At 40.8% G+C, this 19,988-nt stretch overlaps 1 long non-coding RNA gene across 1 annotated transcript in view; it reads right to left on the reverse strand.

Moving 5' to 3' along the window:
• Positions 1-3,100: 3,100 nt before the first annotated feature.
• LOC111559431 overlaps positions 3,101-19,988 on the reverse strand; it is an 81,803-nt gene continuing 64,915 nt past the window's right edge. Inside the window, exon 5 of the long non-coding RNA XR_006593833.1 lies at positions 3,101-6,147. This is a non-coding gene — a long non-coding RNA (uncharacterized LOC111559431). The remainder of the gene's footprint in view (positions 6,148-19,988) is intronic.

The raw sequence follows: 19,988 nt of genomic DNA on the forward strand, positions 1-19,988 counted from the left end.
GATTAAGTCATGGCATTTAATGTTTCTTTTCTCCCTCCACCCTCCTGTGCCCTCAGTAGAGCTTTGAAACGATTCCCTAACTCTATCAGTGAATAACTGCTTAAACTTGCATCAAACTTTGTTCCAGGAAAGACAGGAGTGGAGGTGTCTTGTGGGCTCCCCTCTAGAAGCCCCTTGTCCCGACTGGGGACTGGATGATGGCCCAGGAAGATCTTTTCTACAGTCTTCTCCCAAAGGCAGCTAAAGGCACACCCTGGTCAGTCAGCCCAAAGTTCCAGCTGCAGACTGCCCTTGGGTTACAGAAGCACTGATCAGTAGTCGATATATTTCCTATTATGTTAGAAGATTTACAAGAATCAGTTTGTAGTCTTAAGGCTGGTTCCAAGTATATACACAAGCTTGGAATTCAACATTTAAAACTCCAGGAAAACATATCCACTTTGCCCTTTGCTTTAGTAGAAGATTTGGATATTGGTCAGAAGGAAAGATGGCCCTGGTATCATCACAAAGAGATCTGAAAGATGCCTCAGCTGCAAAATGCATGAATGAACCTAACAATTATTTTAAGTTTATTTGAGAAAGCATGAACATGAGTGGGGCAGATGAAGCGAGAGGGGGAGAATGCAAAGCAGGCTCCATGCTATCAGCACAAGGAATCCCACGTGGGGCTTGATCTCATGATCTGTGAGATCATGACATGAGCCAAGATCAAGAGTCAGACACTCAGCCGACTGAGGCACCCAAGCTCCCCTAAAAATAATTTTAAAATAAAGATTCACTGTTCCCCTAAACTGGGACCTGCAAACTGGCATCCCTAGGCCACATCAAACCCAAAATTGTATGGTGTGAAGCACACACGTTTACAAAATATTTGAATGTGAACCCCTTTAAAGGGGGTGTGTCATTTCAGCTCATCCCACCACAATTCTCACTACTATGCCAAAGCCACTTGAACCATCTGTGTCACATGATTGATCTCTGCCATCATCCAGTGTTTGATTCATGACCATTTTATGAATGGCCATTTTAAAGATGGGAAAATTGAGTCCCAGGAGAGGAGGGACTTGCCCAAGGCTATAGAAACTTTGTGTTCATTTTATGTACACATAAAACTTTGTGTTTTATGGTATCTTAACTTTGAAACTTTGTGTTCTTTGGTATCTTAAATTCTACATTCTCCACAAAGATTAGCAGGTAACCCTAACCGTGTTACATAGGTTCCAGTCAAGAACCATCTTCTCTCTACTCTCCGTGAAGGATCTTGGACACAAACTTGGACCAACTTGTGACTCACTGGTCAGGGCTGCTCTGAGAAACAGCTTTCGAGCTCTGCAGAAATGAACCCAAACAAATCACGGAATTCACCAGGGACAGGACCTGTAGCTCCATCTGACATCACTCTATCAGAGTACCAGCTGCCAAGTTCTGCTTCTGGCCACACAAAAGCTGGGTGGCAGATCATCAACAGCTACCCCACAGGGCTAAGATAGAGGGGAGCTAGCCAGGGTGCTGGCCCTGTGCAAGGAGGACCCATTATTTCCTGCATGAAACCTTTTCCTTTTGAAAAGAGGTCCACAGTGAAAAGTAATAAATCTCCCCCTTGTGTAAGTGACAGGAAAGTTTGTAACTGTTACTTTCACTTTGAAAAGCCCACAGAAAAGGAAATGTAAATCTTCACTGTCTTGGAGGCCCTTTGTTCAACAAATTGAATTCAGTAAAGACATGGTTTACAGAGACAACGTTGTCTCCCCACGGGGCCCCAGAGCACTAATTGATACATTAAAGAATTCAATGAATATTAGCTGAATGAATGAATGGGAACTATATAGAACTTACCCTCAGTCTAGCCCTGTATACTCAAATCTCTATTCCTCAAGGAAATGCCCCATAGTTGCTGCAAATGAAATCTGCTGTGTGTTTGGAGGGGGAAGTTTTCTTTTTATTAGAGGGCTTTGGGAAAGATTTTTAGAGGAAGTGGTATTTGAGCTGCACCTGGAAGGATAAGGAGAGTCACAACAGGAAGATGTGCAAATCAGCAGGACTAGAAAAGTGAAGAATATTTTGAGGTATGAGCAAGGACCAAAGGAAACTGCTATGTCATAACAGGGAATCCACTTGTAGTGGGAACCAAAATCTCATATGTAATGTAGGGAAATTTGATTGAAAATGTATTCCAAAAATAAAATAAAAATTTTTAAAAATAAGGTTAGCTTATAATGATATATTTATATATTAGGATGTGTCAATTATCATCACTGAATTTTAAACAATGGATCAAGGCTGGGGTGTATGTGTGTGTGTACTTTTGACCAAATTTTATGGTAACATGAGATGACCTCTTGCACCTTATATTTGAGTTTCACAGATTGGCCATGAAGAGGTCATACCTGCAAAAATATTTGAGAACTCAATTAATTTCTCCTATATTATTTTTATGAACCTCATAAAATGTTTCATTTCTTGTCATGTTCATAGGTCCTTTGGCAATCAGTTCATGTTGTATTTACCTTGTACTGAAGGAAGTTGACAGTGTCTGATAATCAATGAGAAATCAAGGGCAGATAACTCAAAGGGCAGAGACGCTAGAGGAGGTCTTAACTTTATATGTTTTTTTTCCTTGGTAAATATTTTTCCTATTCTTATAGCTTTGACTTTCTTTTGGAATATCATTACTATGGAGATTCTGACAAATACTCAGGTTATAAGGATCCCTGATAACTGACTTTGGCTAGAATGTAAGATCTACTTTTTTTTTTTTTAATTTTTTTTTTCAACGTTTATTTATTTTTGGGACAGAGAGAGACAGAGCATGAACGGGGGAGGGGCAGAGAGAGAGGGAGACACAGAATCGGAAACAGGCTCCAGGCTCTGAGCCATCAGCCCAGAGCCCGACGCGGGGCTCGAACTCACGGACCGCGAGATCGTGACCTGGCTGAAGTGGGACGCTTAACCGACTGCACCACCCAGGAGCCCCTACTTTTTTTTTTTTTTTAATGTTTATTTTTGAGAGAGAAAGACAGAGCCCGAGTCGGGGCAGGGCAGAGAGAGGGAGACACAGAATCTGAAGCAGGCTCTAGGCTCTGAGCTGTCAGCACAGTGCCTGACGCGGGGCTCAAACCCATGAGCCGGGAGATCATGACCTGAGCCAAAGTCGGACGCTTAACCGACTGAGCCACCCAGGCACCCCTGTAAGATCTACTTTGAGAGGCTGTGGGTAATAAGGATGGCAAGGTTAATGAGGCCTTGAACACTGGTTTGAAAAGGGCAATAGGGAGCCAGTGAAGGTGTTTGAGCACAGGAGTTAAGTAAACAAAACTATCCTTTAGGAAGATGTGTCTGCAGTGCTGGGGAGGATAGGCTGCAGTGAAGGCTACAGGTATGTGTAAGGTCAGGAGGCTGATGTAATCCATCAACACTCATGTTTCCTCACAGAATGTTTGTCTATGGGGAAAGGCAAAGACGTCTCGTTTATCAGTGCTTTCTGTCCTCCTTTGACTTCTACTGCAATTGATGGTGATACACACCTTCATTTATCTTTGTAGGATGAGAGACATTTTTCAGAGCCATTTGCATGTTTTAAGCAGCCCACACAGAGACTAATGTGATTGGCAATTTGGAACATATTGTCTTTATTCAGCTCCAGAATCATGCCTGAGGGAAGAAGGGTTAAGGGCGAAGGAAGACAGCCCCCCCTTGCCACCTCTATGAAAAGTTGAAATTAATTTTTCATCTTGTGATGTTTATTTTAGAAGGAAAATAAATGAAAAGGCTAGACTTTTTTTTTTTTTAAAGGCTAAAGGCTTAGTGAAGTCCCTGAGATTAAGAAGGGTTGAGGTTATTTTTTAAGCCTTCTTTCTGAAGCAATTCATTTAATACAACTATACGCCATCCTTTTGGAGTCTCCAATGAAGTGACATTAAGTCCTGCACTTTTTCCAGAATGTTACATGAGAATACTTTTTAACTATGGTACTTAAATAAAAATCTGAATATATCCACACTTCCCTTCATTCTTCCTTTTCACAGCTCCCTAACCACCCCCATCACACACACATACTCACTAAACAAAGGATGTGTTCTAGTAGGAGGAGGATAAATGAAGGTTCAGTGGAAGAAAATTAATGCATCCAAAGAAGAGTTTTGGAAGTTAGGCTTTCATTTTCTCAGTTGAAGGCTCTGAAAGTCTGTATTTAGCCACCATAAACCAGTAATAGGTCTATTTCCAGAACAAATGGTAACAATGACAAAAAAAAAATGGGGTGAGGGGAGAACAGGGCAAGTGCCCCCCTTGAAATAACAAATGTTTTGGAATGTTTCAAAGGGTGCTAGCAGGTAGAAGGGCCTCAAGACTGTTGGTCCATCTCTCGTTTTCTAAAGCTTCTGGGGCTAAGATTTTGCAATGATTTTTGTAACTCTTCACTGGCTTCTATCCAGAGCCTTCTGCAATTTCTCAATCCTGAATCCTATGAACACCAGAAAAATCCTAAATTGAACATAACGATGATTTCTTTACTTTTAACCAAGTGCTTCACCTGAAACGCTCAGCAACTAGCTCTTGGCAAGATCACGAAGGCAGCAAACACACTCCCACCCCTTTCAGGCAGGCAACACATATATAGAGCTCCGACTTCACGCTGGCAGTGTGCTGGCAGTGACTAAGGCAGAGAGGTTCCTGCCCTCACAAAATCGAGGGAGGAGCAGACCAGAAACAAACGACTGCAACAAATTGCATTACTGCTTAGTGCGATGAAAAGATGGGAGCAGAAATAGGGGTTGGGAGTAGGGGGGGCTGCTTCACCCAGGCTTATCAGGGAAGACCTTGCGGAGGAGGTAACAGGCGAGTAGGACTTATTTGACAGGGAAACCTAGGATACACTAGGCAGAGAGGGAAAGGTCAGGACCCGAGGTCCCTGGGTGGGGGAAACACACATTTTAAAACAATGCTGGGAATGTCTGACCTTGAGCAAATTCCCTCAGGCGTCAAGTTTCTCTTAAGAATGTAACAAACACCACCCCCTCAGGTTTCCCTCAGGAATGTGACAAAGGACCCAAATAAAAGTAAGTACTGGACCATAAAATGTATGACCCATGAGGAATGGTAAGGCTACTGACCACCCCTCATACAATGGAAGCGAGCCAATCAAAAAGGAGAGAGTAGGGATTTAGAGTTACCTAGCCAATAAGGGTAAAAACGGAGAAGGAACAAGGGGGAAGGTAAGGGCTGGACCCAAATCCTATAAAACAGAGTCCCTTGCCTACACTCCAGGGGCATTCACTTTCGAATGCTCCCATTCTGTAAAGAGAGCTTTCCTACTATTCCTACCTCTGATCTTATTATGTTCTAACAAAGTTTTGCCGGTTGCTCATTTATTTTGTATCCACATCTTCATTCTTTGAAGTGGAGAGACAATGAATCCGGGGTAATGAGGTAAAAAAAAAATAAAAATAAAAAAATCCTGCCACACTTACACATATTTGGCCTCGAATTCTTATTTAACAAAGTCAGGATGAGCACACTGATTTAATTTGAGTCTTCCCAAAACAAAACCTGCATTTCAAAACCTGGTATTTTATCTTCCACAGCCTCACAAAGGTGCTTTCTTTCCACAAGCAAGAAATGGAGCCACTTTGTGGAGTAGGACACTCTCTAACTAGTTTTATAGGAAAGGTTAAATAAATGAACAATTGTATGGGGTTTTGGGGTTTACTATCCCCATATGACGGATGAGGAAATGGAAGCCAGAAAGGTTAAGTGAGTTCACTGGCAAAGCTCACACGTGCAAAAGATAGAGGAAACTTGGTGTCTTAGTACCGTGCTTCGGTTGCAAAATAGTTCTTCCAGTTTGATGATGTATTTGTTCTCCTTTGCTACGTGACAAATTATCCCCAAATTTAGCAGCTTTTAACAACAAACGTTACCTCACAGTCTCTGTGAGGCACAGCCTCTGACTCAGTGTCTCAAAGATTGTCATCACAGCATCAGCAGGGCTGTGGGCACCTCAAGGCTTGAATGGAGAAGGATCCACTTCCACCGTCACTCCCTTGGCAGTTGGCAGGTCTCAGGCCCTCATGGGCTGTGGCCAAGAGGTCTCAGTTCCTGCCACGTAAATCTCTCCATAGGGCTGTTCACAATATGGTGGTTCAATTCCTTCAGAGCAAAGATATGAGAGAAAGAGAGAAAGAGAGAGAGAAAGAGAGGGAGAGAGAAAAGAGAGAGAGAAAGAGAGGGAGAGAGAAAAGAGAGAGAGGGGGGGACAGAAGGAGCATAAGAGAAAGCAAACAAGATGGAAACCAGAGTTTTCGGTAACCTAATCATGTTAGTGATATCCCATCACTTTTACCACAATCTATTTGTTAGATCTGAGTCACTGAGTCCAACCCACACCCAAAGGGAAAAAAAAATACAAAAGGCATGGTACAAGGAGGATAATTGGGAACTATTTTGAGGCTGCCTACAAAAAAGGTTATTTTTAAAGAAGTCTATAAGTCAAAATAAATTTTTCATTAGACAGCTATTTAAAAATTCAATATTATATTTTGGTGTACATGATTAAATTGAATACCTCATCAAACCAATGATTAGAGATTAAAAATAACTTCATTGTTAAAATGGGAAAAAAAAAAAACCAGCATTGATAATAATGCTAGCCTGAAATCGAAAGATACAGACTGACAAGTGAAACTTAAAACATGTAAACATCTTTTCATTTTATTATATTCAACATCATGAATTTAATTCCAGGAAAACAAAATCATTCATCAATTAATGTCAATTTGGATTTTATAGACCGACTGTTCTGGCTGCCTTTATTTGTAAACCTCACAGAATAGGTGCTACAATTGCCCTCATTCTACAACTAGCGGGACAGACAGCACAGTAAGGCAACTTGCCCAAGGTCAACTGCGAGCAGTAATTACAATTTAACATAAAAAAATCTGACTCCAGAGCCCACACTCTTAATTTTGGTGAGATCCTGAATCATAAGGAAAATAAACAATTTAACATAGGTTGCCAGCTCACCTGTGAAGGGATTGGCCCACATCTGTTTGTTGTGGTACACTGGTTGGGAACCAGATGAACTCATTTCTACCTCCATTTCCTTTCAATCCAGTGACTTCCACTTTGCACTAGCAAATGATTAAGCTAAAGGAACATGACTCTCCTGATTTGTCACACATCCAACTATCCAACTGGCCAACCATCCATCCCTGAACTCATTCATCCATCCAACACTCCTGACTCAACTACACATCCATCCATCCATCCATTTTTCTAATCTTCCTGGTTCACCTGCCTTCAATTCCTGTTTCTCAAACACCAGGCGTTAACACTCTGGCCTCAGTATCTATAGTCATATCTATATACTACTTATTCAATTATGATTTATTTAAAGATTTTAAGTGATCTCTACATACAATGTGGGGCTCAAACTCACAACTCTGAGATCAAGAGTCACACATTCTACCTATTGATCCTGCTAGGTACCCCTCTATTATAATTTTTTAAAATATCTACTTTACTTTAAAAAATATAGGAGTGCCTAGGTGGCTCAGTCAGTTAAGCATCTGACTCCTCACTTCAGCTGGGGCCATATCTCATGGTTCCTGAGATCAAGCCCCGCATTGGGCTCTGTGTAGACAGCAGTACGAAGCCTGCTTGGGATTCTGTCTCCCTCTTGCTCTGCCCCTCCCTGCTTGCTCTCTATCTCTCTCTTTAAATAAATTTTAAAAATAATAAACTTTAGAAAATATAAATGCCTCATTTGAGTTTAATATTTGTGAATTTGAGAGCTTTATATAGAAGTTTATTTTTCTCCAAATATATTTGGAAATAAATTCATGAGTTAATTTTTTTTAAAGTATTTTACTTCTCAAAGGTACCAAATCTTGGGATTCAGTGTGGCCATCCCCAAGTGTTAGAAAGAGGAGAGGAACAGATGTACCCCATTATCTTTATTTCAGGACCTACCCCGCAGTTTGAGGTGGGCAGAGAATCTGGACACAGGGATCCACCTTAGCCTGAGGTTCTGGGAAGCGAGGGGTAAAGGACTCTCTCCCTGCCCCCACCCATCCATCCTTAGGCTTTGTGCAGTTGACTGGTTACAAATGAGATTGTTTTCCTGAACACCTGTGGGGCCATCCTTGAGTCAATATTTCATATTCATTAACTAATGAACAGCTGGAGGCCGGTAAAGCCTTTCTGTGAACGCTGCTTTCAGAGTGTGCTAAATCAATACCCCTCCCTTGATTGTTCTCCCTTCCAGTAGCTGCATTTGGCTCTCTCTTCAATATTCACTCCTGGGTGGACTTGTAGCCTCTGTTGACATTGTCTTATGCCTAGTTGGGGCCTCTGAAATATGTATATTGGGGCTGTTAGGGTGCATGAAAACACAAGGAAAGCGGGTCACTCGGACCCTCTCTTTCCTCTCCCTCCTTCCCCTCACCTTCTCCCCCACACCTTCCTGGTCCTCTCCTTCTTCTTTCTCTATCTGCTTAATTCAATAACAATTTCTTAAATAATCTACCTGTTTATTTCAGGCCACATATCATGATGGAGAAGACTGGAGCAAGTGAAAGAGGTACTAGTTAAAATGTTCCCTTAGTTTACCAAAGGTTTGGGAGGGGGGAATTTGAGTACTTATCTCTAGGAGTTGTTGTAGAATATAAAAAAAAAAAAAATTATGTTCATAAACATGTATTTGATATATGGAAAATTCCTCTAAACACTAGTTTTGTTATTTCTTTCTCCATATCCATCAAAAGAAGTAATTAATTTCTGATCACCCTTTTTTTTTACGATATCATGTGACAATCAGATTATTATTTGGGAATACAAACATTTTAACAGATACTATTTTTTTTAGGCCTTGCCTTTTTCTGAGAGACTGACTTAGGCACGCTTGATCTTTATCCCTAGTCATGTGGCTCCACAGAATCATATGAGTTGCAAAACCGACCATGCTCTGCTTTTTCTATGCCTGAGAGGAAGCGTTCATTGTAGTATTTAAAGGTGTAAGAGATGCTCTTTGTCGCTTCTTAAATATTCTTAGGGCGCCCTCTTCTGTTTCCTAACAGTTATACTGCAAATGATTATCTTCTTTTAGGCTGAAAAATCAGACGCAATTATTCTGATGTGGGGAAAGTAGGGTAGTGTTAGCATCACCTCTAGCTGGCAGTGAAGCCAAAGGAGGCAGAGAGGAGACCGGACAGTCTACGTAGGGTTGTCACAGCATTGTAACACTCACACTGCTTGTCAAAACTCTCTAGCAAATTTCTTGTGTCTTTTCTATAAATTCACAATGTTTGCAGAGAAATGAGGTATTATGATCCCTTAGTACAGGTGAGAAATGGGAGAAAAAGTTTTCCTACTATTTATGGACTCTCCCAAGAGAGAATTATTCCTTGGTTGTTTAAGATGTAAGTAGTTGGAGGGGGTGCCTTGGTGGCTCAGTTGGTTAAGCATCCGACTTCAGCTCAGGTCATGATCTTGCAGTTTGTAAGTTAGAGCCCCTCACTGAGCTCTGTGTTGACAGCTCAGAGACTGGATCCTGCTTCAGATTCTGTCTCCCTCGCTCTCTGCCCCTCCCCCACTCACGCTGTCTCCCTCTCCCTCTCTCTGTCTCTCTCTCTCTCTCAAAAATAAATAAACATTTAAAAAAAAGATGTAAGTAGGTGGATATTTTCCTTCCTTCTTAGGACTGTTTGATTGTAAGTAGATGACATCAGTGGAATTTAATTTGAGCAAAAGGAGGGAAATTATTACAAGTGTAGGATCCAAGGACAGGCCCCAAGAAGGGCCATTTTGGTATGTGGATTACTTAGAGCTGAAGGCAACTGATACCCCGTTGGCTCAAGAGAAATTTCTGCCAGTCCCTTAACTACATAGAAGAATCTAAATTCGAAGCTCTTTTCAGGATAAGGGTTATTATCAGAGATAAATTTTATCTAAGTAACTCGTCTATATGGCAGGGCAAATATTTGTTTACCAAACATTTACTCTTTTTCATCTTCTTGTGAATTAATATTCTTTCCCTCTGAAGTCTCAGACCCTACCTCCCTTCTCAGTTCAGAATGATGTATACATCTCATTTTGCCTGTCGTTGGAATTTCCATGTGTGTGTGTATTCTCCATATGTACTCTATTGAATTTTGATTTTTTTTCCTGTTAATCTGTCTCATGTCAATTTGATTCTTAGTCCAGCTAGAAAGACCTTTGAGAGGAGAGGAATTTTTGCTTCCTGGCACAAGATACAAGGGTGTCTCAGGGAAGCCAAAGACAAAAGCGTCTCCGGCAGAGACTGGAACTTGACACGGCTGAGCCACCAGGACTGACATTCTACTCTCTGCTATTTCTCACTCAGATTCCATCTGCCCATCTTTCTGCTTTTTAGTTTTCTTCTGATGCCTCTGAGTTTTATGTCTGTGACTTAAAACAGACTTTGGGGACTGTGACTTTGGGGACTCTCAGGGACCGACACTTTTCATCTCAGTCACAAATTACTGGGAGACAGAGAATCAGAGAGCCCTTGTTTGAGTCTGGTGTCTGGCCCTGAACCAATATGGCCAGAGGACCAGCATACATGGAACTCAGCAGAAACACGGAACTTACTCCTGCATAGTTCTGAGAAAGAGTTCTTCAATCAAAAACTGATGCCTGAGCTACTTCAACAACTGACTAGAAGCTGGAGTTGGGCTTAAGTATATTCTGTTGCTCCAGGAGGAATTTCTGAAGCTTATAGCCCAGCCCTTCCCCATTCAGAGTGGCAACATCCTGATCAGTGAGGCCACTAAGGGCAAGGCCAGAGATAGGGATGTCCTCTGTAATCAGCAGCCACAAACCAAATATCTAAGGACATATTCCAGGAGAATAACAAATAAGCTCTTACCTAAGTCTGGAAAGCTCCTAGTATGATAGGAGAAGTAGGATTCAGTAGGCAGACAGGGAAAGATTAGGGCCAGAGGTCCCTGGGTGGGGAAATGAACCTATTTGGGGAAAATGCTGGGAATGCCTGACCACAGCAAACCCTCTCAAGGCATAATGTTCCTCTTAAGAATGTAACAGACCCCACCAACTCCCCACTCTGATTTCCCCTCAGGAATTTGATAGAAGACCTAAGTATGGCCATAGACCACCCCTACCCCTCATACAATAGAAACAAGCCAATCCGGAATGGACAACCTGGCGCCTAGACCTATCAAGCCAATAAGGTTAGAACCTGAGAAGGAACAAGGGGGAAGGGAAGAGGGAGGGCTGACCAGAACCTTATAAAACAAGGACACTTGCTGATAGTCCACGGGCATTCACTTTTGAATGTCCTCTCTCCGTAAAGAGAGCTTTCCTACTATTCTTACTTTCTAATCGTATACTCTAATAAACTTTTGCCCACTGCTCATTTGGTGTCCACCTCTTCATTCTTCGAAGCAGTGAGACAATGAATCCTAGGTGTGGAGTAAAAAAAAACAAAAACCCGCAACATTAGAAGCATTACTCCAATAGAGAGTGCTTTTTCTGTGAAATGGTAATACATTATTGTTGTTATTATCATTGTTATTAAAGCAATACATATTTTTCACTGTCCCCAAACCCTATGGACAAGTAACACAACAGTCATTGAAACCCCCTCTAGTTTCTACCCTATCCCAAGAAACACCTAATGATAACACTTGAAAATATATCATACTCTTACAAAGAAACAGGCCCAAAATGGAGTCACTTATGTGAAGCCTCACCAAGCCTACCTAACCTAACTGCAGTTTCAGCCTCTTCCAGGAATGGAATTTTAAACCAATCTTTCTGGAATTTCCCAATCTGCACTAGTCAGGTAATTTACAGGGTGAGTCCTTCCTCTAAGGGAAGGTGATCTTTCTTTTCTTTTGCAAATAACATGTTGCCCCACCTTCCTTCTTATAAAAATCTTCCATTTTGTACAATTCCTCAGAACTCCTTTCTACTTGCTAGATGGGATGTGCCCAATTCGCAGATCATTGAATAAAGCCAATTAGATGTTCAAATTTACCCAGTGGAAGTTTGCTTTTTAATAATACTGAAATATTTGGGGCACCTGGGTGGCTCAGTCAGTTAAGCATCCGACTTCCGCTCAGGTCATGATCTCACAGTCGGTGAGTTCGAGCCCCGCATCAGGCTCTGGACTGACAGCTTGGAGCCTGGAGCCTGGTTCAGATTCTGTGTCTCCCTCTCTCTCTGCCCATCCCCTGCTCATGCTCTGTCTCTCTCTGTTTCTCAAAAAATAAATAAATGTTAAAAAACATTTAAAAAAATAATAATACCGAAATATTTTCCTTTGAGTAAATGAATTTGTATATGAGAATCCACCGTGATGACATAAGACAGAACTTGAGGTGCAGGAACCTCAAGTTTTTCTAAACCAATCCAGTCACTTGCCAGGGTTTGGTACAACATCTCCTCAGACATTTTGATGTGTGTGCATACATGTGTGTAGGTGGGGGGAGACTTTCCTTTCCCACCTTGAAGTTACACAGAAATGTTTGAATTTATTCGGTACAGAAATATGGGGAAAGGTTTCTGGTCTTCAGTCCACTAGAGTCGCTCTCCTTGGGTTCTCAGCTTGATCTCCATGCTTTCTGTGCCAAGTCTGGGGTTGAGGTTCCCAAACTCCATGCCCCAGACCAGCTCCCTGGGCTTCAGTTTATGCTGCTTTGCCCTTTCATGGGACCTGTGAGTGCTTCACAGGGTCGTTACCATTCCTAGAACCATTTAATGCTTCAATTCTCCCAAACTCCAGAGAACTGACTTTCTTCCTCAAAGCCCCTTCAGATAAGCCCCTAACCCCCACAGCACCACTGCTACCTTTGGGTATCAATTCTAACTTGCCACCATATGACCTCCTGAAGGAATTTGCCTTTGAATGAACCACAACTGCAGGTAACTGTGGGGTAACCCAATAGCACGGGGGCCAGGAGGATTGGTGGTCAAAGAATTCACCCGAGGCAGAACAAAGGAGACAAAGTTACTGAATACAATGCAGGGCAGCAGCAGAGCAAAGGAGAGACTGTCTACCATGAGGTGGTGATGAGAGGCTGCAACTATACAGTGGAGTGAGGCAGTATGGGGATCTATGGAATTTCCCCTTTTTTATTACTGTGCCTGGTTTTAAGTAACCCATCGGTGAGTGAGGGCCTGTGGCCTAATGAGCCTCTTTGCATCCGGGTCCATACTCACTGTGGGCCCTCTTCCCTTGCTCAAGTGTCCACTGTTGAAGCCTGTTGCCTAAAAGCAGCCTCTATAATAATTAAATCTGGCTGTACTCTACCTAAACCTACTTCTTTATAGTATGGTCATTTAATAATTTGACAGTTCTTGAGTGTATGTACAGTATGTAAATAATTACTTAAATCTATAGTTTTGTGTTATTTATAGCAACCATTTTTGAAAGTCCCTTATGATCCAGACACTATGCTAATTTCTTAACCTTCATTAGTTTTGATCCTTACCACAATTGACCTATGGGCAATTCAGTCATTTACCAAGGTTATAGTTGTATTATCAAATAGAAATATAATGTGAGTCACAAAATTTCACTTATAATGAGAAGTTTTAAATTTCATAGGTAATTTAAAATCTTCTAGAGCTTATTAAAATGTATAAAAAGAAAAATTAATTTTTAACATGTTTTAACTCAACATATCTAAAAGATTATCATTTTTAAAACCAATATAAAACTTGATGAGCTATTTTACATTTTTTATACTAAGTTTTCAAATACGCAGTGTGTATTTTTCATGGACAGCACATCGCAATGCAGACTAGATGATGAAAACTTCAGCTAAATAGTTCTACCTCATCATTACTAATCATCAGGGACATGTAAATCAAAACCACAAGGAGATAATCACCTCACACCTGTTAGAGTGGCTATTATCAAAAAGACAAGAGATAAAAGGTATTGACAAGGATATGCACTGTTGGTGGGAAAGTAAATTGGTATAGCCACTACAAAAATGGGATGGAAGTTCCTCAAAAAATTAAAAATAGAACTACCATGCGATCCAGTAATTCCACTACTGGGTATTTACCCGAAGAAAACAAAACCCAATTTGAAAAATTATTAGTAGTAGTATTATTAAAGCATCATTTACAATAGCTAAGATATGCAAGCAAGCTAAGTGTCTATGAGTGGATGAACGGATAAAGAAGATGTGGTATATATACAATGGACCATTATTCAACCATAAAAAAGAAGGATATCTTGTCATTTGCCACAACATGGACAGACTTTGAGGGCATTATGCTAAGTGAAATAAGTCAGAGAAAGACACTGCATGATCTCGTTTATACAGGATATCTTAAAGAAAAACAAAAATAAAGATGAGCTCATAGATACAGAGAACAGATTGGTTGGTGGTTGCCAGTGACAGGGGTCGAGAGTGGGCAAAATGAGTAAAGGTGGTCAAAAGGTACAAATTTCCAGTTATAAAACAAATAAGTCCTGGGGATGTCATGTACAGCATTGTGACTATAGTCAATAATACCATATTGTAAGTAGATCTCATCACAAGAAGAAAAATTGTAACTACAGGTGGGGGATGGATGTGAACTAGAATTATAGGGGTAATCATTTCCCAGTATATACAAATATCAAGTCATTATATTGTATGCCTGAAACTAATATAATCTTATATGTCGATTATATCTCAATAGAAACCAACCGACCAAAACCAAAAAACAAATAAATAAAGAATTCTGCCCATGCTTAGGCCAATGGAATTTTTGGTCTTTGCTTTTGTTTCTTTATGGACTAGGAGAGGAAACACAATGGCCTTGGTATTCTAGAAGGGGAAGAAAAGATATACAAAGCACACACTAATATACTGAGATATAATATTACCGCTCTACCTGTTGTTGCCACTTTTACCAGAGCTCCTCTGCTGTGCACTGAGGCCAAGCAGAAGTTAACTAAAGCCTGGCCAGCCAGTGGGTAATTATGATTCAATAAGGCCTTGCTTAGTCAGTGAGGTTGCCTCAGGAAGGAGCCCAGCTCTTTATTAGCTATGTCTGAGATGCTGTACTCTTTCATGGAATTTTGTTAAACCTCGTATTTAAGGAAACAATCAACAAAACTAAAAGGCAGCTGACGGATTGGGAAAAGATATTTGCAAATGACATATCGGATAAAGGGTTAATATCCCAAAATGTATAAAGAACTTAGCAAACTCAACACCTGAAAAACAAATAATCCAGTGAAAAAATGGGCAGAAGACATGAATAGAGACTTTTCCAAAGAAGACATCCAGATGGCCAACAGACACATGAAAAGACACTCAACCTCACTCATCATCAGGGAAATACAAATCAAAACACATTGAGATACCACCTCACACCTGCCAGAATGGCTAACATTAACAACTCAGGCAACAACAGATGTTGGCAAGGATGCAGAGAAAGAGGATCTCTTTTGCACTGCTTGTGGGAATGCAAACTGGGGCAGCCACTTTGGAAAACAGTATGGAGGTTCCTCAAAAAATAAAAAACAGAACTACCCTATGACCCAGCAATTACACTACTAGGAATTTACCCAAGGGATACAGAAATGCTGATTCATAGGGACACACATACCCCAGTGTTTATAGCAGTACTATCAACAATAGCCAAATTATGGAAAGAGCCCAAATGTCCATTGACAGATGAATGGATTAAAGAAGATGTTGTATATATATATATATATATATATATATATATATATATATATATATATATATATATATACAATGGAGTGTTACTTGGCAATCCAAAAGAATGAAATCCTGCCATTTGCAGCAACGTGGATGGAACTGGAGGGTATTATGCTAAGTGAAATAAGTCAGAGAAAGACAGATATCATATCCACTCCTATGTGGAACTTGAGAAACTTAACATCATGGGGGAAGGGAAGGGTAAAAAATAGTTACAAACAGAGAGGGAGGGAGGCAAACCATAAGAGACTCTTAAATACAGAGAACAAACTGAAGGTTGATGGGGAGGGGGGGTAGGGAGAGGGGAAAATGGATGATGGGCATTGAGGAGGGTACTTGTTGGGATAAGCACTGGGTGTTGTATGTAAGAGATGAATCACAGGAATCTACCCCCAAAACCAAGAGCACACTGTATACACTGTATATTAGCCAACTTAACAATAAATTATATTAAAAAAAAAACCCCAGAGGTATTAAAAAAATTTTTTTAAGTAAGTTTCATACCTCATATGGAACCCAACAAGGTGGTTGAAGTCACGACCCTATGATCAAGACCTGAGCTGAGATCAAGAGTCAGACACTTAACCAATTGAGCCATCCAGGTGCCCCTAAATTTTATTTTTATCAAGATATAATTTACACACAGTAAAATTCATCCTTTTCAGAGCATGGTCCTATGAGTTACCATAAGCACCACCCCAATTAAGACACATAATATCTCCTCCCCAAATTCTCATGCCCCTGTACAGATAATCCTTAACCCCATTCATGCCTCTAGCAATTACTTCAGTTTTTCTGCCTATTCCAGAAAGTCCTAAAAACATATTTATAGAGGACCGTAGAGCAGCCATTTGATTCTACCTCTTTCACTCAACATCATGCTTTTGAGATTTATCCACTTACTACTGCTTAATATTCCGCAGTATGGATATGTTACATTTTTTTTTAGCCGTTTATTAGCTGAAAGATATCTGGATTGTTCTAGCTTTACAGATCACAAATAAAACTGTTACAAACATTTGTATACAAAACCTAGAGGCATTTTTATTTGAACTGTGTAAGTTTTATAATTACACAGTACTTCAACCACATGCTACGTTGGCCTCCCCAAGCCAGGGCACCTGGGTGACTCAGTCGGTTAAGTGTCCAACTTCAGCTCAGGTCATGATCTCACAGTTCTTGAGTTAGAGCCCTGCATCAGGCTCACTGCTGTCAGTGTGGAGCCCGACACTATCCCCCTCTTTCTCTACCCTTCCTGGACTCTCTCTCTCTCTCTCAAAAATAAATAAACATCAAAAAATAAACAATATAAGTAGCCATATATACTTGCTACTTTAAAAAATGTAAAATTAGTCAAATATTTTCAGCTGTTGACTCCTGGAACATCCAGTTCAGGATCAGCAAGAGCTATCCATTTGAGATATTGAGCTTATGTTTCCCCCCATATATTCTCTTACTGACTGGTATTCACACACAGCAGTAATATAATAAATATTTCCCTTTGTTTTTGTTCCACATCACACTAACCTTATTTGCTAACCCCCTGCACTGCTCTGGACTGGGGCTGAGATCTTCAATCGTTGGCAACATGATGATTTACAACTGCCTGTCAGTGTTCCCAAGAAGTAAAGAAAAATGAGATCCTTCTGAAAATGTTATTTTGCTATTGACCAGGAAACTCTTGGTACATCGGGTGGATTTCACTTTTACTACTTGCCATTGAATTCAGAGATCCAGATTTCCAATCTTTCCCAGAATCCTAAAAAGAATGGCCTTGACAAGTGCTATGATCTCAACTGTCATGCTAGACAACTGGCTAGGACAAAGATTAAAGCTTCCCCATTGGCTGCATGGTTAAGTATCTTAGTTTTGCTCTAGAAGAGAAGCTGGCAATTGAGTTAAAATGAGCATGCTTTGCAAACTTCACACCTTGTATGTGACATCTGTAAAGCATGGACTCCAAGTTATTGGATATTTCTTGATGGCTAAAAATAATTCTTTTGCCTTGCCTTCCTGATGCTTGCCATATTATTTCCTGACTGTTTAAGGGAGGAGGAAGATTTATCAGAGAAGAGCCTTTTCTTCTTTTATTTCTATACCCAAGGACTGGGTTTCTTGTTGCACATTTTCAAGTATCAGAAGGCTGAAACTCTGGGGTGCCTGGGTGCCTCAGTTGGTTAATAATCTGGCTCTTGATTTCAACTCAGGTCATGATCTCACAGTGCATGGGCATCAGGCTCTGTGCTGACAGTGCAGAGCCTACTTGGGATTTTCTCTCCCTCTCTCTCTGTCCCTCCTTCACTTGTGTGTGTGGTGTGTATGTGCACACACACAAACACACACACACACACACTCTCTCTCTCTCCCTCAAAATAAATAAACATTAAAAAAAAGAAGAAGGCTGAAGCTCTGTGATTATGAGTGAATCAGATTTGAGGTTAAGTGTCCAGAAAAAAATGGGGAAAAAAACCCGTAAACAGCAATAATAATTGATGTCATTTATTGATCATGTGCTACTCGGCTGATACTGTGCAGAGTCCTATATATTCATTACAGTATTTATTACTCGCAGAAATAACCCCATATAGTAAATGCTTTTATCTTACCCCCTTTTTGTAGATGAAAACACTGAAGCTTACAGACATCAATGGCTTGCTTAAGATGACACAGCCAGTATATGGCAGAGCTGGGTTTGGAATATAGTTGCATTGACTCCAAACTTATGCTTATTAATGACTAACCTTTAATTGCCTCTAGGTCTGTCCAATATCCCCTGACTCTTTCATCCGTTGGTAATAGTGGAATTGATATGGCCTATATGCTGGACTGAATAATTGGATTTTCTTAAGCGATTATTCATGGACCTGTGCCCCATGATGCCTTCTGTGGAGTCCATTTGTTATCTACTCCATATTTTCCCAATGTATTGCTTAATGATATTTCATTTATCTCCAGATATTAGAAAGACCATGGAGGACAGGGGTTTTTTTTAGATTAAGTTTTCATAGCTAACTGTCTTTTGGATACACAGGTGGCATTGGATTTCTGAAGCTACCTTAGGTTGGATGCGGAAGTGCAAAGGAGCCAGAGAAAGGAAGGTTAAGCGTACAGGCTGAGAGCTTTGATGGGCCAGCAGCCATAACGATATGAGGTAAAACCTCAGTTGCTTCCCAACTAAAATTTGAGTGACTATCATCCTTTATTTTACAGATGAGGAAACAGAAGCTCAGAAAGATGAAGAAACTTGTCCAAGGTCCCTTGGCAAATAAGCAGTGGGGGGCTTAATTTAGACTTTCGTTTCTTTTTTAAAAATTTCAGACTTTCCCTTCATTGAGCTGCTTCCTGAATTGGAGAAAGGATACGGACCCTAATTTCTTTGTGCCGTTTACTGCCAGGGTGGTGGTGACAGTGTGAACGCAGCTCCTTAAGCACACTGAAAGGTCTATCTTTCTGAGATAAGAGAACATTGGGAACCGGTTGTGCTTTTACTTTGGCCCAAGTGGGATGACATCAATGTCCCGTCTCAACAGAAGAAGCAAAATGGGCCAGTAGGAGGCGGGTGCAAATGAGTAAATCTAGATGTGTCCAGGCGGTATCGCTCCTATGTAACGTCGATGAAATTATACCTGGAAGCATACGTTTTATGTGTGGATTAGGTTCTCAGAACTAACTGGGAAGAAGAAAATTGCAAAGAGACAAAATTATCCCTAAAAATTCCTGAGTAAGGAGACATGGAGACCGAACAATTGTCTTAAGCGTTTTCTCAGGCTGCTGATGTTCCAATGTTAGAACAGATTGCTGTTTCTTCAGTGGAGCACGAGGTGAGAAGCTGGTTTGTGGGAAGGTGTCATGTGGCATGACCATAACTTCTCTTGAAGCGTCTGTAAGATGTGCACACGAGGAGAAACCCCATATGCATCTCTCCCGGGCTCAACTCATGATGGGGCAGAGTCAACGCACTACTGCCATCTTCCTTTCTGCTGTGTCCCAACATCTTGCCTGCAAGGCTGACACTTGGGTGCAGAATCAGGTGTGCAAGACATGTATTGTGTGGGGCAGGAACGACAGAACAACCTAAGACTTATTTCCATAGATGCATCAGGAAGGATTTTTAGCAGCCTGGATAGTAAAAAGGGCAGAGATAGCAAAAGACACCTCTCCTCTCTTAAATGGGTGGTATGGATCGGGAGATGTCTTTTTACCTACGACCAAAGACTGCAGAAGGGAAGGAGAGAGAATAAAAAAGAGCCAAACCAGATATTTTCCAGAGTAATTTTC

This window comes from Felis catus, chromosome A2 (assembly GCF_018350175.1).
Source record: "Felis catus isolate Fca126 chromosome A2, F.catus_Fca126_mat1.0, whole genome shotgun sequence".
Lineage (NCBI taxonomy): Eukaryota > Metazoa > Chordata > Mammalia > Carnivora > Felidae > Felis > Felis catus.